We start from the raw sequence: 26,597 nt of genomic DNA on the forward strand, positions 1-26,597 counted from the left end.
CCCCTTCCGTTTATCTTCCAATATCTGTGTGCGGCTTCACAGCTCCCCACTTCGTACCTCAATACTCAGCGCTGGAGATGTTCATTTGTAGAGATCCAGATGTATCTTCCTGCGTCTCAGGCTGATTCCGTGGATGTTCAGGCTGGTCTGGTACCTATCCAGCTCAACTCAGGAGACCACTGAAAAAGGGGTCACCTACTCCTCCGCCATCTTAACTTATCCTCCTGGACCACAGTTTCTTAATCCAGTCATCTGTTGAAGGGCATCTCGGCTCCTATCACCATGCTCCCAGAATTCTAAGCAACATCAGCAGTCAAGTATTCCTCCCTACCAGGGGACTTCCTGCCACTCCTATCATGTTCCTCCTGCTTCCACCCAAACAGTGGTGTATCATGTATATTCATTTACTAAGGCTGCCATAACAAAGTTCCACAGATTGGGTGATTTATTTTTTTTTAAAGATTTTATTTATTTATTTGATAGAGAGAGACACAGCCAGCGAGAGAGGGAACACAAGCAGGGGGAGTGGGAGAGGAAGAAGCAGCCTCCCAGTCTAGGAGCCTGATGTGGGGCTCGATCCCAGGACCCCGGGATCACGCCCTGAGCCGAAGGCAGATGCTTAATGACTGAGCCACCCAGGCACCCCAGATTGGGTGATTTAAACCACAGCAATAAAACTTCTCCGAGTTCGAGATGCAAGTCCAAGATTAAGGTGTTGGCAGAGTTGGTTTCTTCAAAGGCTTCTCTCCTTGACTTGCAGGTCATTGTCTTCTCCCTCTGTCTCCACAAGGTCTTCTTCATAGGTGTCAGTGTTCAAATTTCCTCTTATGAGAACACCAATCATGTTGGATTAGAGCTCATCCTTATGACCTCATTTTAACTTTTTAACAGCTCTTTAAAGATCTTATCTCCAAATAGAGTCATACTCTAAGACACTGGGGATTAGAACTTCAACATATGATTTTGGGGGGACATGATTCAGCCCATGACACCACTGAATTCATCTAGTAAGTATTTTAGCTCATATTATAGCAGAAACAAAAACCCTACTTTTTCCAAGAAACATAGTCTCATGTATACCAGTGTTCTATTATCACACTAGTACCGTAGCACTCCACAAATGGGCTCCTGGGAAACACAGTTTCACAGCCATTGCTTGGTAACAGAAGTTCATGGTGAAATAAGTTTTAGAGCAAAAGAAGTAGCAAGGTTCCCAAACTTATTTTATAATGGAACCCCTTTCTCAGTGATTTCTCTGATAATGCTTTTCAGAAAGGTTCTCTTTAGAACAAAGCTGAGAAAAGCTTATTTACGGCAATATAAAAATTGTGGTAATATTGTCAGGAATATATATTCCTCTTACCTAAAAAAACCAGCGTGTCATTAACAATTGTAATAATCTTGTGTCTGTATTTTACTGCATATAAACGTAAATGAAACAAAATAAAAATAAAGTAATATTGCTAGGACTCACAACTTGAGTCTAGGAGACAGATATGAACTTGAGACCTGGAAGGAGCTAATTGATATTAATCCTAAGGTCAGCTCATTGAGAACCACTGGCTAACAGAGCTGGTAGGTAACCGAACGTAAATATCACATGTTCCACTGAGGGCCTTGAATGACCGTAGATCCATTAGAAAAAGAAAAAAAGTATAAGGAACGATATAAAATCACCCTAAGTCTGGCCAACCAGAAGAAATCATTGTACACATCTCAAATTGTTTCCATTCTTTGTACTCTGCTCACTAAATTTATTGCATCACTGATAAATCACATATTAAGTTCTATGCCCTATTTCATGTACTAAAATTGCATCCTAACCATTTTCTCATGTCATTAGAAATTGTTCACAAATATCATTTCTAGTGGTTGCAAAATGCTATATAACATTTATTCCATATGTTAACATTTGAAACCATTTCTTTGTTGGTAGACTTTGGGTTATCTAATTTTCTTTATTATAAATAACACTGTGAAGAGACATCTTAATACATATAAATATACATTATGTATATAAGCACTCTGTATTTCTCAGAATGAATTCCTAAAAATAGACTCCCTCGGTAAAGATATGAATATTTTAAGGCTCTTAGGCTCAGTGCTATGGGGTATGAGGAAGTGCCCATTTTGCTTTATCTATGTCGGTGTCACGTATGACACCCTAAAAATGCTAATTTGATCCATAAAATTTGATCCCATTTTAATTTTCACTTCCTTGATTACAAGTGAGTTTGTATAGTTTTCCATATACTCATTAGGTTTCCCTTTTTATTATTTTTTATTTTAAAATAATTTAAAAATTTTTTAACTGTGATAAAGTACACATAATATAAAAGTTAGCATCTTAAACATTTGTGAGTGTAGAGCTCAGTAGTGTTAAATATATTCCGATTGTTGTACAACCAATATCCAGAACTTTTTTCATCTTGCAAAACAAACTCTGTGTTCATTAAACAACAACTAACCGTTCCTCTGACCCCTGGCAACAACCGTTTACTTTCTGTCTCTATAAATTGACTATTCTAAGTATCTCATGTAAGTGGTATGATACAGCATTTGACTTTTTCCGACTGGCTTACATCACTTAGCACAACAACCTTAAGTTTAATCTATGTTGGAGCATGTGTCAGAATACCCTTCCCTTCCAGGCCTGAATAATACTCCATTGTATGTGTACATGACCTTTTGCTTTTCCACCCCTCTGTTGGTGAACATCTGGCTTGTTCCCACTTTCAGGCTGTTATGAATAGTGCTACAATAAACATGAGTATAAAAATATGTCTTCTAGGCTCTGCTTTCAATTCTTTGGGATATATACCTAGAAGTGAAATTGCAGGATCATAAGGTAATTTTATTTAAAAAATTTTTTTGAGGAACGGTCATGTTTTCCATGACAGCTACACCATTTCATAATACGGCCAACGGTGCGCCCCCTTCCTCCACATCTTGCCAACACTCGTTTTCTCTTTGTTTATTTTAAATTGTAGTCATTCTAATGGGTGTGAGATAGTATCTCATTGTGGTTTTCATTTGCGTTTCTCTAATGATAAGTCATGTTAAGCATCTTTTCCTGGTTGTTGACCATTTGTATATCTCCCTTGAAAAATTGTGGATTCAAGCCCCTTGCCCATTTTTATTTATTTATTTTTTGATTAATCATTGTTTGTTTTTGTTATTGTTGCAGAGCAGTAATGAATATGTATATCCAGATAAAAGATCTGCAAGTATTTTCTCTCATTTTGTAGGTTGCCTTCTCACTCTATTGTTTCCTTTGATTCCAGGGTTTCTTTCTAAGTTGTTGTGTTTATTGGCCTATAGCTTTGATTATTTACTTTGTACTGAAATTGTCCAACCTTTAAGTGTTGAAGGTAATACAAAGACTATCACCTGGAACTTGGCGAGGGCAGGCAGAACAGCAATGCAGTGTTTTGGGGCTATTTTGGTTTTGATTTGGTTTTATTGAGGTACGGTTGGCATACAATATTCCATTAGGTTCAGGTATACACCGTAAGTCTAGGTATCATCTGTTACCATACACAGTTATTACAATATTATGGACAATAAAGCCCGAGCCGTACTTTACATTCCCATGACTTAAATATTTTATAACTGGAAGTTTGTGCCTGTTAAGCCTCTCCACCTATTTTGCACATCCCCCCACCCTTCTCCCTTCCGGCAGTCACCAGTTTGTTCTCCGAATGTTTTGTTCATTTGTTTTGTTTTTTAGATTCACGTGGAAGTGAAATCACGTAGTATTTGTCTTTTCCTAACTTCCCTCACTTTTTCTAATTTCCTTCACTTAGCATAATATGTTCTAGATTTATTCATGTTTTCACAATGGGAGAGAAGATGTGTATATCTCTATCTATATATATATACATTTATAGTTATACACATCTTCTTTCATTCGTCTATCAATAGATACTTAGGTTGCTTCCATAATGTGGTTATTGTAAGTTATGCTATAACGAAATTAAGAGTGCATATATCTTTCAAATTAGTGTTTTCATATTCTTCAGAAAAATAACCAGAAGTAGAATTGCTTAATTGTATGGTGTTTTTATTTTTAATTTCAGGAGCCTCCATACCATTTTCCACAGTGGCTGCACCAATTTTCATTTCTACCCACAACGCACAAGATTTTTTTTTCCCGCATCCTTGCCAACACTTGTTATCTCTTGTCTTTTTGATACCGACCATTCTAACAGATGTGACAGACGTGAGGTGGTACTGCTTTGTGGTTTCGATTTGCATTTCCCTCATAGATTAGTGATGTTGAACATCTTTTCATGTGTCTGTTGGCCATCTGTATGCCTTTGGAAAAATGTCTATTCAGATCCTCTGCCCATTTTTTAATCAGATTGGTTTTTTTTTTCAAGTTGAGTTGTAGGAATTCTTTATATATTTTGAATATTAATCCCTTATGAGATGTACCATTTACAAATATCTACTCAACTCTAATTGGGTAGGTGGCCTTTTCATTTGTTGATAGTTTCTTAACTGTACAAAACCTTTTTAGTTTGATGTAGTCCTAATTGTTTATTTTTGCTTTTGTTCCCCATCATGGATGAGGTATATCCAAAAAAAATACCGCTATGACCAGTGTCCAAAAGTTTACTGACTGTGTTTTCTATTAACCTCACATTTAGGCCTTTAATTCATTTTGAATTTATTTTTGTGTAGGGTGTAAGAAAGTGGTCCAGTTTCCTTCTTTTGCATATTGCTGTCCAGTTTTCTTCAACACCGTTTATTGAAGAAAATTATTTTCCCCATTGTATATTCTTGCCTCTTTGTTGTAGATTAATTAATCATGTAAGTGTGGGTTTATTTCTGAGCTCCCTAGCCTGATTCATTGATCTAAGAGTCTACATTTGTGCCAGTAACATATGGTTTGGGTTACCACGGCTTTATAGTAGATCTTAAAATTGGGGATGTGATACCGCAGTTTTGTTCTCTTTCTCAAGATTGTTTTGGCTATTTGGGGTCTTTTTTGGTTCCATATGGATTTCAGTTTTATTTGGTATAGTTCTGTGAAAAATGCTGTTAGTACTTTGATAGGGATTGCATTGAAACTATAGATTGCTTTGGGTACTATAAACATTTTGACAATATTAAAGTCGATGAGCATGGAATATCTTTCCATTTCTATGTGTAATCTTCAATTTATTTTATCAATGTCTTATAGTTTTCAGAGTACAAGTCTTTAACCTGTTTGGTTAAGTTTATTCCTAGGTAGTTTTTTGGTGCAATTATAAATGGAATTTTTAAAAAAATTCTCTTTCTGCTACTTTGTTATTAGTATACAGAAACACAACGGAATTCTGTATATTAATTTTGTAGCCTACAACTTCACTGAATTCATTCATTACTTCAAATAGTTTTTTGGTGGAGTCTTTAGGGTTTTCTGTGTATAGTATCATGTCATTGACACATAGTTTTACTTCTTCCTTACCAATTTGGATGCCCTTTCCTCCCCCCTATCTTTCTTTCTTCCTTTTTTTCTTTTTTGTTTGTTTGGTTGTTGTGGCTAGGACTTGCCGTACTATGTGGAATAAAAGTGGTGAGTAGACATTCTTGTCTTGCCCCTGATCTTAAAGGAAAAGCTCTTAGTTTTGCATTATTGACCATAATGTTAGTTGTGGGTTTTTCTTATATGGCCAAATTATGTTGAGGTATGTTTCCTCTAAACCCACTTTGTTTAGAGTTTTTATCATGAACAGATGTGGCATTTTTTCAAATGCCTTTTCTGCACCTATGGAAATAATTATATAATTCTTATCCTTTGTTTTGTTAATGTGGTGTATCACATTGATTTGTGAATATTGAACCATCTCAAAACCCTGAAATAAATTGCACTTGATCATGGTGAATGATCCTTTTAATGTATTGTTGAATGTGGTTTGCTAATATTTTGTTGAAGACTTTTGTATCTGTTCAAGGATATTGGCCTGTATTTTTGTTTTTTTGTAGTGTCTTTGTCTGGTTTTGGTATCAAGGTAATGCTGGCCTCCTAGGATGTATTTGGAAGCTTTCCTTCTTTTATTTTTTGGGGCAGATCAAGGAGAATGGGTATTAACTGTTCTTTGAACGTTTGATAGAAGTTAACCTGTCAATTTATCTGGTCCTAAACTTTTGATCATTGGGAGTTTTTTTTTATTACTGATTCAATTTCATCTGTTTAAATTTTTTATTTCTTCCTCATTCAGTTTTGGAAGATTTTATGTTTCTAGAAATGAATCCATTTCTTTTATGTAGTCCAATTTGTTGGCACATAGTTTTTAATAGTTTTCTCTTACAATCCTTCGTGTTTTTGTGGTATCACTTGCTACTTCTACTCTTTTGTTAATAATTTTATTTATTTGTGTCCTCTCTTTTTTCTTGGTAAGTCTGGCTAAAAGTTTGCCAATTTTGTCTGTCTTTTCAAAGAACTAGCTCTTATTCATCTTTTTTTTTTTTTGATCTCTATGTCATTTGTTTTTACTCTGATCTTTATTATTTCCTTTCTTCTACTTTTCTTTAGGTATACCTTTAGTATAAGGTTACCTTGTTTATTTGAAATGTTCTCGTTTCTTGAGGTAGGCCTGTATCACTATGAATGTTTCTCTTAGAACCACTTTCATTGCATCCCAAAGATTTTGGTCCATTGTGTTTTCATCTTCATTTGTCTCCATGTATTTTTTTTTCCAGTTTCTCTATTTCTTTATTTGTTTAAATTCATTTTTTCCTTTCTTGGATATAATTTTCTTTTTTTCTCTTTTAACATACAGTGTTACATTAGTTTCAGGTGTACAATATAGTGATTCAACAATTTTATACATTACTTAGTGCTCATCATACATGCACTCTTTTTTTTTTTTTAAGATTTTATTTATTTATTTGACAGAGAGAGGGACAGCCAGCGAGAGAGGGAACACAAACAGGGGCAGTGGGAGAGGAAGAAGCAGGCTCCCAGCGTAGGAGCCTGACATGGGGCTCGATCCCAGAATGCTAGGATCACGCCCTGAGCTGAAGGCAGACGCTCAACGATTGAGCCACCCAGGCGCCCAATAAATGCACTCTTAATCCCCTTCACCTATTTCTTTTTTTTTTTAATGTGTTAAATTTTATTTTATTTTATAAAAATTTTACTTAGTCTTTTATTTCTTCATTGACCCATTGGCTATTTAGTAGCATGTTGTTTACCTTCCATGCATTTGTGGGTTTTTTTTCCCAGTTTTGTATGTGTATGTGTGATTTTTAGTTTCATACTACATTTGCCGTTGAAAAAGATACATGATATGATTTCAGTCTTCTAAAATTTATTGAGACTTGTTTGTGGCCTAACATGTAATCTCTCCTAGAGAATGTTCATGTGGACTTTAAAGAATGTGTATTCTGTTGTTTTTGGATGGAATGTTGTGTATATATCTGTTAAGCCCACCTGATCTAATGTGTCATTCAAAGATACTCTTTCCTTATTGATTTTCTGCCTGGATAACCTATCCACTGATGTAAATGGGTTGTTAAAAGTCTTTTACTATTATTGTATCACTGTGAATCTCTCCCTTTATGTCTGCTAGTATTTGCTTTATTTATTTAGGTGCTCCAACGTTGGGTGTGTAGACATGTGCAATTACTATATCCTCTTGCTGGATCTGTCCCTTTATCTTTATGTAACACTCTTTTTTGTCTGTTGTTGCAATCTTTGTTTTAAAATTTATTTTGTCTGATATAAATATTGCCAGTCCCACTTTTTTTCCCACTTCCATTGCATGGAGAATCTTTTTCTATACTTTTATTTTCAGTCTCTATGTGTCTTAAGTTTGGAGTGAGTTTCTTGTGGGCAGTATACAGATGGGTCTTTTTTTTTTTTTTAATCCATTCCACCACACTGTGTCTTTTGACTGGGGCATTTATACCACTTACATTTAAAGTAATTATTGACAGGTATGGACTTACTGCAATTTTGTAAACTGTTTTCTGGTTGTTTTTGTAGTTCTTCTCTCTCCCTTTCTTTTTTTCTTCCTCTCTTTATGGTAATGACTTTTTTTAGTATTGTGCTTGGCTTCCTTTCTTTTTATTTTTTGTGTATCTAATATAGGTTTGGGGTTTGGGGTTACCATGAGGTTTGTATATAACATCATAGGTATATGGCAGTCTATATTAAGTCGATAGCCACTAAGTTATAATATATTCTAAAAGAACTTCCTTTTTACTCCGTCTTCATGTTTTATATATATGTTGTCATATTTTACATCTTTTTATTCATAATTTTCTTACTTCTGATTATGGGATTTTCTTCACCACTTAACAAAGTCCTTTTAACACTTCTTATAAGACCAGTTTAATGATGATGAATGCCTTTAACTTTTGTTTGTCTGGGAAACTCTTTATCTCTTTTTCCATTCTGAATGATAAACTTGGTGGCTAGAATATTCTTGATTGTAGGGTTTTTTTCCTTTCAGTTCTTTGAATACATCATGCCACTCCCTCTGTTCTACAAAGTTTCTGCTGAAATAATTAGCTGATGGCCTTATGGAGTTACCCTTGTATAGATAACTTTTTGCTTCCCTCTTGCTGCTTTTAAAATTCTCTCTTTGTCTTTAACTTTGACATTTTAATTATTATGTGTCATGGTGTGGACCTCCTTAGGTTCATCTTGTTGGAACTCTCTGTGATTCCTCAACCTCAATGTCTGTTTCCTTCATAGATTAGGAAAACTGTCAACCATTATTTCTTCAAATAAGTTTTCTGCCTCTTTATCTTTTCTTCTTCTCAGACCCCTTTATTTTTTTTTAAAGATTTTATTTATTTATTTGACAGAGATAGACAGCCAGTGAGAGAGGGAACACAAGCAGGGGAAGTGGGAGAGGAAGAAGCAGGCTCATAGCGGAGGAGCCTGATGTGGGGCTCGATCCCATAACGCCGGGATCACGCCCTGAGCCGAAGGCAGATGCTTAACCGCTGTGCCATCCAGGCGCCCCCTCAGACCCCTTTAATGTGAATATTTATGTGCTTGATGTTGTCCTAGAAATCTCTTAACCTATCTTCATATTTTGAAATTCTTTTTTCTTTTTACTGATCAGGTTGGGTGCTTTCCACTATCTTCTCTCCCAGTTTACTGATCCATTCTTCCACATCCTCTAATTTACTGTCGATTCCCTCTAGTGTGTTTTCCATTTCAGTTACTGTATTTTTCAACTCTGATTGGTTCTTCTTTATATTTTCTATCTCTTTGTTGAAGTTCTTACTGAGCTCTTTTACTCCTCTTTCCAGTCTGGTGAATCTTTTATTCATTCATTTATATCATTCTTTTATTTTATTTTTATTTTTTTAAGATTTTATTTATTTGAGAGAGAGAGAGAGAGCACAAGCGGTGGGGGAGGGGCAGAGGGAACACTAATGACCCATATCACTTAAGCTCCAGACAGCTGGGTGCTAGAGTTCCCAGTCCAGAGTGCTCTAAGTCCTCCTGGCTCATGCCTGCTTCAGCTCCACTCACCCCACCAAGGAGCTCCCTGTGTGCAGCATTCTAGAAACCCCCAGTCCAGGCCCACCTCAGTTATAGCCACTCTACAAAGACACACCTCGTGTGAAGTGGCCAGGACCCCCTGACCCACACCCTGCCTCAGATCCAGCCTCTCTACCATTGCACACCCTTAACACTGTAGCCCACACCTGTCTCAGCCAGGGTCCTCCCCTGTGTTGAGCACCATGCAACACCTAGCCCATACCCACTTCAGGGTCAGCCCCCGCATGGAGTGTCTTATCCATGACCCCATGCCCACAATAGCCACAGCACTAGCCAGCCAGCCAAAGTCACCAGGCACACACAGCCTACACAGGCGATGATCATATACTAGACAATTCCTTCAAGTTTAGGAGGAGTAGCTATTCCACCTAATTCATAGAAACAAATACAGAAAGTCAAGCAAAATGAGGACACAGAGGATATGGTCCAAATGAAAGAACAAGACAAAACCTCAGAAAAAGAACCAAGTGAAACAGAGATAAGCAGTATACCTAACAAAGAGTTTAAAAGAAAGATCATGGGCGCCTGGGTGGCTCAGTTGGTTAAGCGTTTGCCTTCAGCTCAGGTCATGATCCCAGGGTCCTGGGATTGAGCCCCACATCCGGCTTGGTAGTATGAACATTTTAACAATATTGATTGACTATGGGTTTTTCATATATGGCCTTTATTATGTTGAGGTATGTTCCCTCTGAACCTACTTTGTTGAGAGATTTAGCATGAACAAATTAATTCTGTCAAATGCTTTTTCTTCATTTATTAAGATGATCATATGATTGCTCATTTTCATTTTGTTAAAATGGTGTATCATATTGATCAATTTGCAAATATTAAACCATCTTTGTATGCTTACAATAAATCCCACTTGATGCATTTTCTATTTCTTGTTAATTAAGTCTTGGAATAGTGTATGTTTCTAGAAATTTATCTCTTTTTTTTTCTAGGTCATCTAATTTGTTGGTGTGTAAGTGTTCATAGTAGTTTCTTATAATCTTTCATACTTCCATGGTGTCTATTGTAACTTCTCTTTTTTAAAATGTTTTTACTTATTTAGACCCTTTCTCTTTTTTTCTGGCTGAAGGTTTGTTAATTTTGTTTATCTTTTCAAAGAAACAACTGTTAGTTTCATCAATCTTTTCTATTTTTTTTAAAAGATTGTATTTAGGGGCGCCTGGGTGGCACAGCGGTTAAGCGTCTGCCTTCGGCTCAGGGCGTGATCCTGGCGTTATGGGATCGAGCCCCACATCAGGCTCCTCTGCTGGGAGCCTGCTTCTTCCTCTCCCACTCCCCCTGCTTGTGTTCTCTCTCTCTCTGGCTGTCTCTATCTCTGTCAAATAAATAAATAAAATCTTTTAAAAAAAAAAAGATTGTATTTATTTGACAGAGAGAGATAGAGCGAGAGAGGTAACACAAGCAGGCAGAGTGGGAGAGGGAGAAGCAGGGCTTCCCGCTGAGCAGGGAGCCCGATGTGGGGCTCGATCCCAGGACCCTGGGATCATGATCTGAGCTGAAGGCAGACGCTTAACGACTGAGCCACCCAGGCGCCCCCAATCTTTTCTATTTTTTTAGTCTCTATTTCTGCTCTTATCTTTATTACTCTTTTCCTTCTACTCATCTTGGACTTTGTTCTTTTTCTAGTTCCTTTAGGTATAAGGTTATACTGTTTGAGATTTTTCTTGTTACTGAAATATGCCTGTATCACTATAAATGTCTGTCTTAGAACCACTTTCACTGCATCCCAAAGATTTTGGTCTGTTGTGTTTTCATGTTCATTTGTCTCCAAGTATGTTTTGATTTTATCTTTCCTTTCTTCATTGACCCATTTGCTATTTGGTAGCATGTTGTTTAGCCTCCATGTGTTTGTGTTTTTTCCAGCTTGTGGGGGGGGGGTTGATGTTTTGTTTCATACCATTGCAGTCAGAAAAGAAGCACAAGATGATTTCAGTCTTCTTAAATTTACTGAGACTTGTTTGTGGACTAAGATGTGGCCTGTCCAAGAGAATGTTCCATGTACACTTGAAAGAATGTGTATTCTGTTGTTTTGGGATGGAATGTTTTTTAGTATCTGTTAGATCCATCTGGTCTAATGTGTCATTCAAAGACGTTTCCTTATTGATTTTCTGCCTGGATGATCTATCCATTAATGTAAGGGGGTGTTAAAAGTCTCCCTACTATTATTATATTATTATCAATTTCTCCCTCTGCCTCTGTTAAATTTGCTTCATACTTAGGTACGCCTATGCATAAATATTTATTAATGTTATATATTCTTGTTGGATTGATTTCTTTATCATTATGTAATGTCTTTCTTTTTTTATTTCAAGTGTTTATTCAAATTCAAGTTAGATAACACACTGTAGTGCCTTTCTTGGTTTCTTGTGATAATCTTTGTCTTAAAGTCTATTTTATTTGATGTATTGCTCAGCTTTCTTTTCATTTCCATTTGCGTGAAATAGTTCATTCCCTCTTTAATTTTTGACATTTCATTTATAGTATGTGTTGGTGTGCATTTCTTTGGGTTCATTTTGTTTGGGACTCTGTGCTTCTTGAACCTAGATGTCTGTTTCCTTCTTCAGGTTAGGAAAGTTTTAAGATCTATTTCTTCAAATAATTTTTTGCCCCTTTCTTTCTCCCCTCCTACCAAGACCCCTATAATGCAAGGTTAGTATGCTTGATGTTGTCCCAGTGATCCCTTAAAGTATTTTCATTTTTAAAATAAAGCTTTCTTTTCACTGTTCAGTTTGGGTGATTTCTGCTACCCTGTCTTACGGACTGTTGATCTGTTTTTCTAGATCGTCTAAACTGCTCTTTATTTTCCATAATGTATTTTTCATTTCTATTATATTCTTCAGCTCTGATTGGTAATTTTTAATGTTTTCTACCTCTTAGTTGAAGCTCTTACTGTGTTCATCCATTCTTTTCCTGAGTTCAGTAAGCATTATATGGCCATTACTTTGAACTCTTTATCAAGTTAATTGTTTATCTTTGTTTCATATGGTTATTTTTCTGAGGTTTTGTCTTATTCTTTGGTTTGATCTTAGAGAAAAAGCTTTCAATTTTTCACCATTTGATATGAGATTGGCTGTGGGTTTTTCATATATGGCCTTTATTATGTTGAGGTATGCTCCCTCTAAACCCACTTTGTTGAGAGATTTAGCCTGAACAAATATCATTCTGTTTCTTCATTTGCCTGACTCTCTGTGTTTGTTTCTATGTATTAGGTAGTTTAGCTATGTCTCCTGGTCTTAAAACAGTAGCCTTATAAAGATTTCCTGTGGGGCCAAGAGCAATATCCTTCCTAACCCGCAGAGCCAGGTGCTCTAGGAATTTCCTCTGTGTGGGCTATGTGTGACCTTATGTTGTAGCATAGCTTCAATTGCGGTGGGCATAGTGGCATGTGGGCTGGCTGGGACTGCTACAGGTGCATGGGTGGGCAGGGAAGAACTTGGCCCAGATGGCTGCAGAGCCCTGCTAACTGCAAAGCCTGGTTGCAACTGCGCTAGGCGTGCTGGTGGGCAGGGTGGCCCCAGGCCCTACTGTTACAAGTTTCAGTGTGACTTCTGTGGGCATTCTGGTGAGCAGAGGTGGCCCTCACTTTGTTGGCTATGAAGCCTGCCTGCAGCTTGATGCACAGAAGTTTTTGGTATAGTCCCGTTTGGCTATTTTTGCTTTTGTTGGCTTTACTTTTTGGTTTCATGTCCAAGATATCATTGACAAACCCAAATGTCATGAAGATTTTCTTTTATGTTTTCTTCTAAAAGTTTAATAGTTTTAGATTTTACACTAGGTCTTTGATCCATTTTGTGTTGATTTTTGCATACGGTGTAAGTTAAGAGTAGAACTTCATTCTTTTGCACACGAATATCCAGTTTTTCCAGCACTACTTGCTAAAAGAACTGTCCTTTGTCTTTTGAATGGTCTTGTCACCCTTATCAAAAATCCTTTGACCATATATGTGAGGGATTATTCCCAGGATCTCTATTCTATTCCATTGGCCTAAATATTCATCTTTCTGCCAGTACCACATCATTTTAGATATTACAACTTTGTAATAAGTTTTGAAATAATGAAATATAAGACCTCCAAATTTGTTCCTTTTCTTCAAGATTGTTTTGACCATTCAGGGTGCCTTGAGATTCCATGTGAATTATAGGATGGATTTTCTATTCCAGCAAAAATACACCATTGTGATTTTGATAGGAATTTTGTTAATTTGTATATCACTTTGGGTAGTATTGACGTATTCATGATATTAAGTCTTCCAATTCATGAACACGGGACGTCTATCTATGCTTTATCTCTTTTATGAATAGTTTTTCATCTTCTTTACCTTTTCTGTGCAGTCTTAATATCTTATTTTTCAGTGTTTATGAACTCTTTATATGTTAAGGACATTTGCCTTTTGTCATATTGTGGCAAATATTCTACCCAGTTACCTATTCATCTTTCTACTTTTTGATGATGTTTTGATATAATTTTTCCATCAAGTTAAAATTTGTAATCGTCTTTTGAATATCTTTTTTTTTCATTGAGGATAATTTTTTGTTGTTGAGGTATAATGGACATATAGCATTATATTACTTTCAGGTGTACAGCATAATGATTTGATATTTGTAAATACAGTTCACTTTTTAACCACATAGGTTTAAATGCATGGGTTCATTTATATGTGGATTTTTTCAGTAAGTACATTACTATCAATGTATTTTCTCTTCCTTATGATTTTCTTAATGATATTTTAATTAAAGAAAATAACATTTCCTTTTCTCTAGCTTACATTAAGAATATAGTATATACACATAACATACGAAGTATGTGTTAATCAACTCTGTATTACTGTTTCAGTAAATCTCAGGTAAATGATTTCTTAAGCTGGTGTCCTCTACACAAACAGCTGATTTATTGTAAGTGACTCTGGTAATACTACACATTCACTTCACTAATAGTAACTTCCTCTTACCAGGGGCTTTTCTGAGATAGAAAATAAGAAGAGAGGATCTTCCTTAGTCTTCTTCTTCTTTTTTTTTTTTTTAAAGCTTAGCAGTGTGTTAAATTCATCTGTTCTTCATCTATCAAAGAATGCAATCTTAAGCTCTCTTGACCAAACTCAGACTTGCTTTATTTGGGGCATATATTAATTAGGGAGAGAAAAAAAGCCTAAAAGATTTTAGATACCATTCTGGTGAGCATTGTGATACCAAAGCAAGCCTGGATACTTATTTCACATCCTGTTTACTTTTTCAGAGGGAATCTTATTTACACATAGTCCTTTAATTTTGAAAATGTTGCTTTTCTCTGTTTGATAGTGTAGACGATGTTTTGTTGGCCTTTGCTTCATGGCAAGTTCCAGTAATACTTCAGTATGTTCTTAGAGGCTGTCTCATGCATGCTCACAAGCAAGTCTGCCACCTTCATACCTATGCAACCTGGACAGCCAGACTGTGGGGCCCGACTAGGCATATAATACCTGGTAAGTGACAGCAGTGTCTATTGATGTTGGAACCCTTGGGGTAGCAAAGCTATTCAACCTTCAGCAGGGAAATAGGTGAAAATGTGTTCTGCTTTCTGCGTTTTAGTTTTTAAAAGGAATAGTGTAGAGAAATATTCGTGCCCCACTGTTTTAAAGGGCTTTCAGGAAACAGCTCTTCTGTGTTCTCCATTGAACTCAGGAATGAAACCAGGGAAGCTGGACTCTAAAAAAAATCTGAGTCGTAAGGCCTATGTATAACACGTGGTGTGTACTCACACAGAATTTTTGAGGGGGAGGACCTGTCTGTCTTGGTCATGCTGCATTTCCAGTTCAACAGTCCCTGCCATTGAGTGGATGGTCAATGAATGTTGGCTTCCAGATGCAATTTACCATTGCATAGTCAATGTTTGCTCTGTAACAGGGCAGTGAGAACTTAAGTGACATCCCAGGAGTTCCGGGGCCTGGGAGTCTTTTCTCTAGACACAGCAGATGATCTAGTGTCCCATCTATAATGGGGTGACTTAAAGCTATCCTAGGAAGAAAGGTTCCCCCAATGATGCCTGAAATTCCATGAGTAGATTATTTTTCTGTTTGTGTTATTCTCACTAACTTCTTTGAAAATGCCTAGAGAAGGGTACCCATACTTGGCTCTTTCATGAGAATGAGTTGATCATGTGAACGTTTTCTTCCCAGGAGAGACCGTTAGCAGGAGGGAGAAGCCATCCAGTTAGGAGGATTACACTCTCCTTGCTCCAGTATTCCCAAGCATGGGGGCTCAAGGGTTCCTCCAGACTTTTCTACTCAACCTTCAACTTTGGCTTAAAATATAGGAACTACTCACATCTCTTCTGTCAAAAATCAGGCCTCAATCTTATTGTCCACAAGGCTATTTCTTAGGAGCAGAGATCCCCCCTCTCTGCCCTGGCAGGTTCCAAACCGATAATCTATTCTTGGCTAAACAGCCAGTATTGCGTGTGTGTGTGTGTGTGTGCGTGTGTGTGTGTGCGCGTGTGTGTGTGTGTGCGTGTGTGTGCGTGTGTGTGCGTGCGTGTGTGTGTGTGTGTGTGTGTGTGCGTGTGTGTGTGTGTGACAAATTTATTTCATATTAAAAACTCCACAGTGTTTGTGTGACTTGCATTTGAGACCAGCCAAAGGACCTGCTTACAAGGCAGAGTGGAGGCCGACATTTCTTGAGCATCTCTTGTGAGCCAGGTACCTGGCCAGCTGAACACGGCCTGGTGGAGATGACTTTATTAGGCAGATGTTATCATTTCCATGTTTACTGAGAACAAAGCTAAGGCTCTGAGAGAAAATAAGGACATTCTCAGGGTGATAGAGCTGGGTTGAATTCCAGAACCCCAGTTCTCTTCACTAGCAAGGAAGATTACCCAGTCCCAGGGGGTCAGGGAACAAGTCATACATTCCTTCTTATCTTCTCACTGGACTTTGCGCAGGACTTTGGTGTGTTTCGTAGGAAGTGCATGTAACAGAAACCCATTCAAAATAAGCTTCAGCAAAAACCACCTAGGGTACCACCTAGGATTTGAGGAAGGTTAAGCAACCAGGGCCTCAGCAGCAAGAGTCCTTGGGCTTTCTCCCTAATGCTCCACCCATGAGGGGACTCAGGGTACACCTCTGTCTCTTAGCTAGAGTCCTCAGGGGAGAACGCAGTTGACTTCCGGCCGGCCAATATGTCACCTCCTCTGGAGTCACGTGTTTACCTCTAATTCAATCAGCTATGACCGAGAGTCATGAAGTAAAAGCATGGTTCCTGGGAACTCATTTTGTAGATTGATGAGACATTTCTCCCCAAACACAGTCATGTGCTGGGCAGACAGCCCAGAGATATCTGTTATACTTGGATGTAACTCTATAAATGTTTATTACCTGGTTGTTCTTTGTCTTGACCAAACACTTTGAGAACCTTGGCTGAATCATTGTTTCTTTTTTGTTTTTTTTTTTTTTTTCATTTAGTCCCAAGCCAGGGATTCATATGTATTAAAGAAAAATATATATCATTTCTATATGCCAGTGATTCCCTTGTTTACAACCATTGGAGCAAATCAAGAAAGGAGAAATAGACTATTCTCAAACTCTTGGTTTCAAGGGGGCAGAGGAAATGGGAAAACATCTGTGGCTAGGGCCATTGTGTTTGCTGCTGGAAGACGACCAAGGCCAGTTATCAAATGAGCAGGCAGCAATAAGTAGGTGCTTTGTTTTGTCCCCATAGGAAGTAATTGTCTTTGTTTTGCAAGTTGGTTGAATTTCTCTGGGGTCAATATCCTGGATGTTCAAAACTCTTTTTTTTTTTTTCCATGCGCAGTGCCCTAATTTTACATTTTACATAACTCCAGAACTGACCCAAAGCTCATTTGCAGAAGTGTATCTCTTGCCAGTTGACGCGGAAGGTTGCACAGACATGGGCTATACTTATACTGCCACCTTAAGGGGGCTGCTGGAATTCCAAGGTGCTTTTTGTCAAAATGTTTGGTTATCAAATGTAAAGTTTCAGAAAGGAAAGTAAGAATTTTTTTTTTTTTAAATCATAATGCAGTAATCCGCCTCCTTAAAAAATGACCTTCTGGAAGGTTTCAAGGCATAGACAATGTTGCCAGGTGTGTCTGAGTTGTGTAGGTTACGGTTTGAGACCTGCCTCAACCTTCCACGATCTGTGACTGTCCTTAACTCAGACATTTACATTTTCTAAGCCACAAATAGAAAAAAGTGATGTTAGTACCATTTCACTGGGTTTTGTGTTGACTAAATGCCATAGGCTGTTTCATCTTTTGCACTCAGTGAATGATTGCTATGTTATCTGAAATTTGCCATGACTAAAGACATTAGGGAAGCCTTCTGCAGGGAGAGGTAGAGAAAGGGGGGGGGGGGGCATCAAGAACTCAAATAAAACCGAATACTCAACCTACAGCCTACAGTGGATGTTCGGCAAACACTGAAATGAGAGAAAAAGGGGAAAGGAGCAATGTCACTGGAGATGAGTTTAACTGTCAAAATGGGGATGGAAAACATTTTTTTTCCCATTCATTCTAGAATTGGGGAATCATAAAAATATAGAATGCTCATGTGGTGAGGATTCTAGAAATGTACTCCAATTTCTTTTTTCAAATGGGGGAACCAAGTGGTCGCATCACTTCTCAAGTTAAAATTGCGACTCAGTGGCATACTGCAATTAGAACCCAACATCTTGACAAATAACCTAGTGCCGTTTATATACTGCTGAAATATCATTCAAGACTGGCCAAAACAGGACCGCCCTGGGTTTTCTTTCTTTCTTTCTTTCTTCCTTTCTTTCTTTCTTTCTTTCTTTCTTTCTTCCTTCCTTCCTTCCTTCCTTCCTTCCTTCCTTCCTTCCTTCCTTCCTTCCTTCCTTTCTTTCTTTCTCTTTTAATGAGTTGGGAAAGTTACTTAATCTGACTGTGCTTTGATTTCCTCACCTGCAAAATAGCCCTGATAATAGCATCCTGCTTCAAGGGCTGTAGTACGGACCCAAGGAGAAGCTGCGTGTCAGGCATTTAGAACGGTGCTCTTACTGTTGACCAGCTTGATTACCAGACCACAAAGTCCACCTCTCACGGTTAAGCTGTTTCCTGGGTGTAACCAATCAGGCCTTGCCAGCTCCAAAACCATTGGCTTCCTAACTCTGTCTCCATGATAATAAAGACATTTGTTATCTTTTTATAGCTCCTGGTACATGCACAATTGCCTTTTTTCTTTTTTTAAGACTTTATGAGAGAGCGAGAGAGAGAGAGAGCGCGAGCGCGAGAGAGTGCACAAGCAGGGGAAGGGCAGAGGGCAAAGGAGAAGCAGACCCCACGGAGCAGGGAGTCTGATTCAGGGGCTCGACTTCAGGACCCCAGGATCATGACCTGAGCTGAAGGCAGACACTCAGCCGACTCAGCCACCCAGGGGCCCCTATTTGGATGAAATTATAGATTCGTATACAGTTACAAGAGATAATACAGAGAGATCCCGTGTACCTATTACCCCGTTCTCTCCGGTGTAAACAGTTCACAGAACTGTAGTATAGTATCACAACCAGGATATTGACGTTGATATAATTCATCGATCCTATTCAGATTTCCCCAGTCTTATTTATACTCATGTATGTGTGTGTTTTCAGTTCTACGTAATTGTATCACCTGTACAGGTCCATGGATCTGTTGTCACAGTCTAGCAGCAGAATAGACCCAGCATCCACAAAGACCCCGGTACTATTCTTTTATGACCATACCCCGTCCTCTCCTCCACTCTCTCCATCCCATCCCTAAACTCTGGCCACCACTAACTGATACTGCGCTTTTCTCATTCAGTGTAATTCATGGAGACTCACCTAGATTGTTGCTTAGGTCCGTAGTTTGTTCCTTTGTATTGTTGAGTAGTATTTGATGATAGATGTATCACTGTTAAACCATTCACCCCTCAAAGGACATCTGGGTTGTGTCCTGTATTTGGCTACTAGGAATAAAGCTGCTATGAATATTCGTGTACAGGTTTTATGTAAATATAAGTTCTCATTTCTCTGGGGCGAGTGCCCAAGAGTGTTGCTGGGTAAGAACAGCAATTACATGCTTAGTTTTATAAAAAATTGCCAAGCTGTTTTCCAGGGTGCACCACTTTGCAGCAATGTGCAAGTGATCCAGTTTGGGGGCATCCTTACCAGCATTTAGTATTATCGCTATTTTTTGTTTTAGCTTTCCTAAGAGGCATGTAGTGATATCTCATTGTGGTTTTAATGTGCATGCCCCCAGTGACAAATGATGTTGAACACCTTCCCATATGCTTTTTGGCCGTCTGCCTCTCTCCTCTTTAGTGAAACATCTTTTCATATATTTTGTCCTTTTTATAATTTAGATTATTTCCTTTTTACTGTGGAGTTTGAGAGTTCTTTATATATTTTAGATATAAGGCCTTAAAAACATTTTACTTTTATTTTTTTTAAAGATTTCATTTATTTATTGGAGAGAGCGAGTGCAAAGAGACAGAAAGCGTGAGCGGGGGTGGGGCTGGGGGAGGAGCAGAAGGAGAGGGAGAAGCAGACTCCGGGCTAAGCAGGGAGCCCAGGCTCAATCCCAGGACCCTGAGATCATGACCTGAGCCAAAGGCAGATGCTTAACTGATTGAGCCACCCTAGGCGCCCCAACACTTTACTTTTAGAGTAAAATATCAACATCGGATTATGGGTAGCGTAATGTATGTACTAATAAAATACATGACAACACCACCACAAAGAATGGTAGGAAGTAAATGAAACTACACTGTGGTATGGTTCTTAACATTATATATGAACTGACAGTGTTAATCCATGTCAAACATGATAAGTTAGACATGCATATTGTAATCATTTAAAAGACGCAGAAAGAGGAATCATTAAAAAAAGAACGAAGTCGATAGAGATAAGGTGGGATGCTAAAAGATGGCAAGAAAGCAGGACTGAAGGAACAAAGTGCAGCTAAAACAACTAGGAAATGAATAACAAGATGATACACTTAAACCCGACCATATCGATTATTATATTACAATAAATGTTAGTGGACTATGACCTTTAATTTAAACAGATTTTATTTATTTATTTATCTATCTATCTATCTATTTATTTATTTATTTTTAAAGATTTTATTTATTTATTTGACAGAGAGAGACAGCCAGCGAGAGAGGGAACACAAGCAGGGGGAGTGGGAGAGGAAGAAGCAGGCTCATAGCGGAGGAGCCTGATGTGGGGCTCGATCCCAGAACGCCAGGATCACGCCCTGAGCCGAAGGCAGACACTTAACCGCTGTGCCACCCAGGCGCCCCTAAACAGATTTTTTTTTAAAGACCCAACTATTGAGGTATTTACAAGGGACACCCTTAAGTATAAAATCATAGATAGGTTGTAAGTAAAATGCCAGAAAATATTTATTACACTAGCACTAATCATTAGAAAGGTGGTGTGGTTATATTAATGTCAGACACAATAAACTTCAAAATAAGGGGTATTACCAGAGATAAAAAGGGACATTTTCTTTTGTCAAATGGGTCAATTCATTAAGGAGACCTAGCGATCCTAAATGTGAAAGTAATTGCTACCAGAGTTTATGTGGTAAAAACTGACAAAACTAACCGGAGAAATAGACAAATCCCCAGTCATATTTTGAGATTCAGCACTCTGCTCTCAGTGGTCAACGGTAAAGCAGACAGAGGAAGGACGAAGGATTCAGAAGAGCTGAGTATTATAAAAACTCGAAGTAGTAAAGAGCACCACACCCTGCACAGGTCACCTACACTTTTCACGTGAACATGGGGTACTCATCGGGAAAGAGCTATAAGACAAGTCTAAAATTTAAAGCTTTAAATCACACAGACTATTTTACGACCACAATTGTTAGACATTGGGCGCCTGGGTGACTCTGTCGGCTAAGTATCTGACTTTTGGTTTCAACTTAGGTCATGATCTCAGGGTTGGGAGATGGGCCCAGGGGAGTCTGCTTGAGGTTCTCTCCTCTCCCTCCGCCCCTACACCCCACTTGCTCTCTCTCTCTCTCTGAAATAAATAAATCTTAAAAAAAAAAAAGAATTGTTAGATATCAATAATAAAAAAGATATCAAGAAAATTCCCAAAGATTTTGAAATGAAGTAACATTCCACTAAATAACACATGGGTCAAAAAAAGAAATCATGAGAGATTAAAAATGTGAACAAAGAAAATACCACCCAAGAAAATGTGTGGGTACAGCTAAAACAGTAATATATAAGAAACCCATAGCTTTTTTTTTTCTAAAATTTTAAATTTATTGGTCTAAGTGTTAGATACAATTCTTTGGATTTTGCAAGTATTATCTGTATCTTTGGCTCTGCTTTATTTATTTATTTATTTATTTATTTATTTATTTATTTTTAATAATATTTTTTATTATATCATGGTAGTCACCATACAGTACATCCCTAGTTTTTGATGTAAAGTTCCATGATTCATTACTTGCGTTTAACACCCAGTGCACCGTGTAATATGTGCCCTCCTTAATGTCCATCACCAGCCTGTCCCATTCCCCCACCCCCCCTCCCCTCTGAAGCCCTCAGTTTGTTTCCCACAGTCCATAGTCTCCCGTGGTTCATTCCCCTTCTGTTTACCCCCCCTTTCTTCTTCCCTTTCTTCTCCTACAGACCTTCCTACTTCTTATGTTCTATAAATGAGTGAAACCATATGATAATTGTCTTTCTCTGCTTGACTTATTTCGCTTAGCATTATCTCCTCCAGTGCCGTCCATGTTGCAGCAAATGTTGAGAAATCATTCTTTCTGATGGCTGAGTAATATTCCATTGTATATATGGACCACATCTTCTTAATCCAGTCATCTGTTGAAGGGCATCTCGGCTCCTTCCACAATTTAGCTATTGTGGACAATGCTGTTATGAACATTGGTGTGCATATGGCCCTTCTCTTCACTACGTCTGTATCCTTAGGGTAAATACCCAGTAGTGCAATTGCTGGATCATAGGGTAGCTCAATTTTTAACTTCTTAAGGGACCTCCACGCTGTTTTCCAAAGTGGCAGTACCAACTTGCATTCCCACCAACAGTATAAGAGGGATCCCCTTTCTCCACATCCTCTCCAACATTTGTTGTTTCCTGCCTTGTCAATTTTTGCCATTCTAACTGGCGTAAGGTGGTATCTCAATGCAGTTTTGATTTGAATTTCCCTGATGGCTAATGATTTTGAACATTTTTTCATGTGTCTGTTAGCCATTTGTATGTCTTCATTGAAAAAGTGTCTGTTCATATCTTCTGCCCATTTTTTGATTTGTTTGTTTCTTGTGTATTGAGTTTGAGAAGTTCTTTGTAGATCTTGGATACCAGTCCTTTATCTGTAGTGTCATTTGTAAATATCTTCTCCCATTCTCTGGGCTGCCTCTTAGTTTTTTTTGACTGTTTCCTTGGCTATGCAGAAGATTTTTATCTTGATGAAGTCCCACAAGTTCATTTTGTTTCTCTTGCCTTTGGAGATATGTCATGAAAAAAGTTTCTGTGGCCGATGTCAAAGAGGTTGCAGCCTATGTTCTCCTCTAGGATTGTGATGGATTCCTGTCTCACATCGAGGTCTTTCATCCATTTGGAGTTTATCTTTGTGTATGGTATGAGAGTGAAACCCATAGATTTAACTGCTTGTGTTAGAATACAAGCCTTTTTCCATTTTAAAATGAGAGTGGAAATAAGATTTCAATATGGAATTTCGTTTCACAGTAACTTTGCTCAGACTATTTCTCTTTGTGAATTCGAAAATGTTTGTAAACCAATGAAACTAAATAAAAAGGCAAGTGTAGACTAGACCATCAGAGGGCACTATTCTTTAACTCCAGAGGAAAAAGCCTTTACTGTGGAAAAACTGAAGAAGTATGCACTCTGGAACAGACCGGAGATAGCACTGAAATTTCATCCCTTTACTTTGCGAATGAGACAATTAAGGCGTGGTGAGGAGGGGATTGGGGGGGAGCAAATGACTCCCCAACATCATGCAAATTCTAGGAATACTGTCAGAACTAGAAACCAGTCTCCTGACTGTTAAAGCACATCATGATTCTTGGTGAGATCAGAGACAGACCCAGACTTTCCTATGGGCTTATGCTCATTTCCACTGGGATCTCCCAGTGATGAGATGTATGCCTGGAGTTGCTGCAGCTGCTGTGGGTAAGGGGAAGCAAAAAGGGATGGAGACAGCAGGACCTGGAGGCATGTGAGCGCCCAAAAATCTGTCCTTGAAACTAGTCCACCTCTCGGATATTCTGGTGATGCAAACCCGTATAATTCCGTTTTATTGAAAGCCAGTTGGTACAAGGTTTTCTGTCACTTGCAACCAAGATTCTTGAATATGCCAAGTTCCTCTGCTTTACAAGAGAGCCAATGGAATTCAGGAGATAGGGTTTTATTTTGGAAAGAGAAAAAAAAGGTTCTAGGTAACTCACCAGGACTGTGTTTGCAAGGTGATAACTAAGGATAGAAAAACATATGAGGACATGCTTATGTTTCATTTTCCCCCAGAAATTTAAGTTCCGAAGTTATGGATACAATTGGGTTTTTTTTTTTCCCTGCTGTCTTCTCCATTGGATTCTTGGCAAGGTAAAATATCTCAAAGACCATTAAAAAAATATGTTGGTAGCAGGGAGATGCAGGTTATGTCATCTTTAATACAACAGTGTCCCCTGACTCTCTCGGGCTAAAGAGTAGGTAGTAAAGACACTGTGCAGTTGAAGTACTTCGCCTTTACACGCATTATCTCATTTCCATCTCATAGCAACTCGGCAAAGTATTCTCATGCGTCTTTTACAGATGAAATAGAGACAAAGAAGTTACAAACTGCCTAACGTCCCCTTGCTAATATGTATAAATATGAGGATTTGAACTCAAGTCTATGCTCTTGCTTTATGCTAGAAGGACTTGTAGCCCCTCTGAACCCAGTCCTGACAAATTTCCTAGGAACTTCAGCACATAACAGCTTTCATGAAGAGGGCATGTGGAGGCAGTTTCTCTTGCACAGACCACCTCAGCGTCCTGCTGTAAGAAGCAACAGTGTCCTCCTCCTCCCCGCCGTTGGCTTGGCAGCCACAAAACAGCAAGCATGAGTGAATGCATCTCCATCCACAGTGGCCAGGCTGTGGGGTCCAAACTGGCAATGCTTGCTGGGAGCTCTACTGCCTGGAACATGGCATCCAGTCAGATGGTCAGATGCCAAGTGACAGGACCACTGGGGGAGAAGATGACTCCTTCGACACCTTCTTCAGTGAGATGGGCACTGGCCTGCATGTGCCCAGGGCAGTGTTTGTAAACCTGGAACCCGCGGTCATTGATGAAGTTCACCCTGGCACCTGCTGCCAGCTTGTCCACCCTGAACAGCTCATCACAGGCAAGGAAGATGTCCCCAATATGCCCAAAGGCACAGTGCACCATCGGCAAGGAGATCACTGACCATGACTTGGACCGAATTCAGAAACTGGCTGACCAATGCACAGTCTTCCAGGCTTCTTGGTTTCCACAGCTTTGGAGGAGGAACTAGTTCCATCACCTCCCGCTGATGGAAAGTCTGTCGATCATGGCAAGAAGTCCAAGCTGGAGTTCTCCATTTACCCAGGCCCCCAGGTTTCCAGCTGTAGTTGGCCCCACAACTCCATCCTCAACACCGACAGCACCCTGGAGCATTCAGATTGTGCCTTCGTGGTAGACAACGAGGCCATCGATGAGTTCTGTCATAGAAACCTTGATATTGAACGCCCAACCTATGCTAACCTGAATAGGGTGATAGGTCAGATTGTGTCCTCTGTGATGGAGGATGCTTCCCTCGGATTTGATGGAGCCCTGAATGTTGATCTGACAGAATTCCAGACCAACCTGGTGCCCTATCCCCACATCCGCTTCCCTCTGGCCACCTATGCCCCCGTCCTCTCTGCTGAGAAAGCCTACCATGAACAGCTTTCTGTAGCAGAGATCACCAACGCATGCTTCGAGCCAGCCAACCAGATGGTGAAATGTGACCCTCGCCATGGTAAATACGTGGCTTGCTGCCTGTTGTACCGTGGCAACGTGGTTCCCAAAGGTGTCAGTGCTGCCATAGCCACCATCAGGACAAGCGTACCTTCCAGTTCGTGGACTGGTGCCCCACCGGCTTCAGAGTGCGCGTTAATTACCAGCCTCTCACTGTGGCACCCGGTGGAGACCTGGCCAGAGTCCAGCGAGCTGTGTGTTTGCTGAGCAACACCATGGCCATCGCTGAGGCCTGGGCTCGCCTGGACCACCAGTTTGACACGACGTAGGCCAACCGTGCCTTTGTTCACTGGTATGTGGGTGAGGACATGGAGGAAGGAGGGTTTTCTGAGCCCCGTGAGGACATGGCTGCCCTTGAGAGGATTATGAGGAAGGTGGTATGGATTCTGTAAAAGGAGAGGGTGAAGAAGGAGAGGAGAACTAAAGGTAAAAATGTCACAGAGATGCTGCTTTTACAGGGAAGCTTGCTCTGTTTCAAGCCTTGAAAGGTTGTGCTCTGATCAATTAATTTGTTCACAGCAGTAGACTCACACGATTGCTGACCTGTGCTTGAAAACACAACGCTTTGTTACGGACCCAAGCCGTCCATTTCTCTGATGGGTTTAAAGAAGGTATTCCTTGTCCTAAGCAGGGGGGGGGCAGGAGGGCACAGTGGAAGCATAATGGATTCAAAGATATAAAAAAAATGCAGTGATTCAGTTTGAGAGCTAGTTTTTGCTCAGAAGTTCCTTCTAAATCATTCGTACCCACTTCTTCCCTTTCTGAGGTATAACATACATAAAAAGTATATTTTAAAGTACATAAAAAGTATATTAAAAAGTACATAAAAAGTATATAACATACATAAAAAGTAAGCTCATCTTAAGTGTACAGCTTAGTCATTTTAAAACACATTTATAGCCATGAATCATCACCTTGATTACGATGTGAAGCGAGTCTAGCACTGTAGACGTTTCTTTTATGTCTTTCCAGTCGGTACTAGTCCACTCCCACCCAGAGGCAACCACTAGTGGGGCTGGATAATTGTCACTTAGTGCTGTCTGTTCTGGAGCTTATAAATTCAATCATACAGTGTATATTCTTCTTTTT

General features: G+C 39.0%; 1 pseudogene; it reads left to right on the plus strand.

The window, feature by feature from the left end:
- Positions 1-24,588: 24,588 nt before the first annotated feature.
- LOC113261012 (tubulin alpha-1A chain-like) lies at positions 24,589-25,932 on the plus strand (annotated as a pseudogene).
- Positions 25,933-26,597: the final 665 nt, after the last annotated feature.

This window comes from Ursus arctos, unplaced genomic scaffold, assembly GCF_023065955.2.
Source record: "Ursus arctos isolate Adak ecotype North America unplaced genomic scaffold, UrsArc2.0 scaffold_29, whole genome shotgun sequence".
Taxonomy (NCBI): Eukaryota; Metazoa; Chordata; class Mammalia; order Carnivora; family Ursidae; genus Ursus; species Ursus arctos.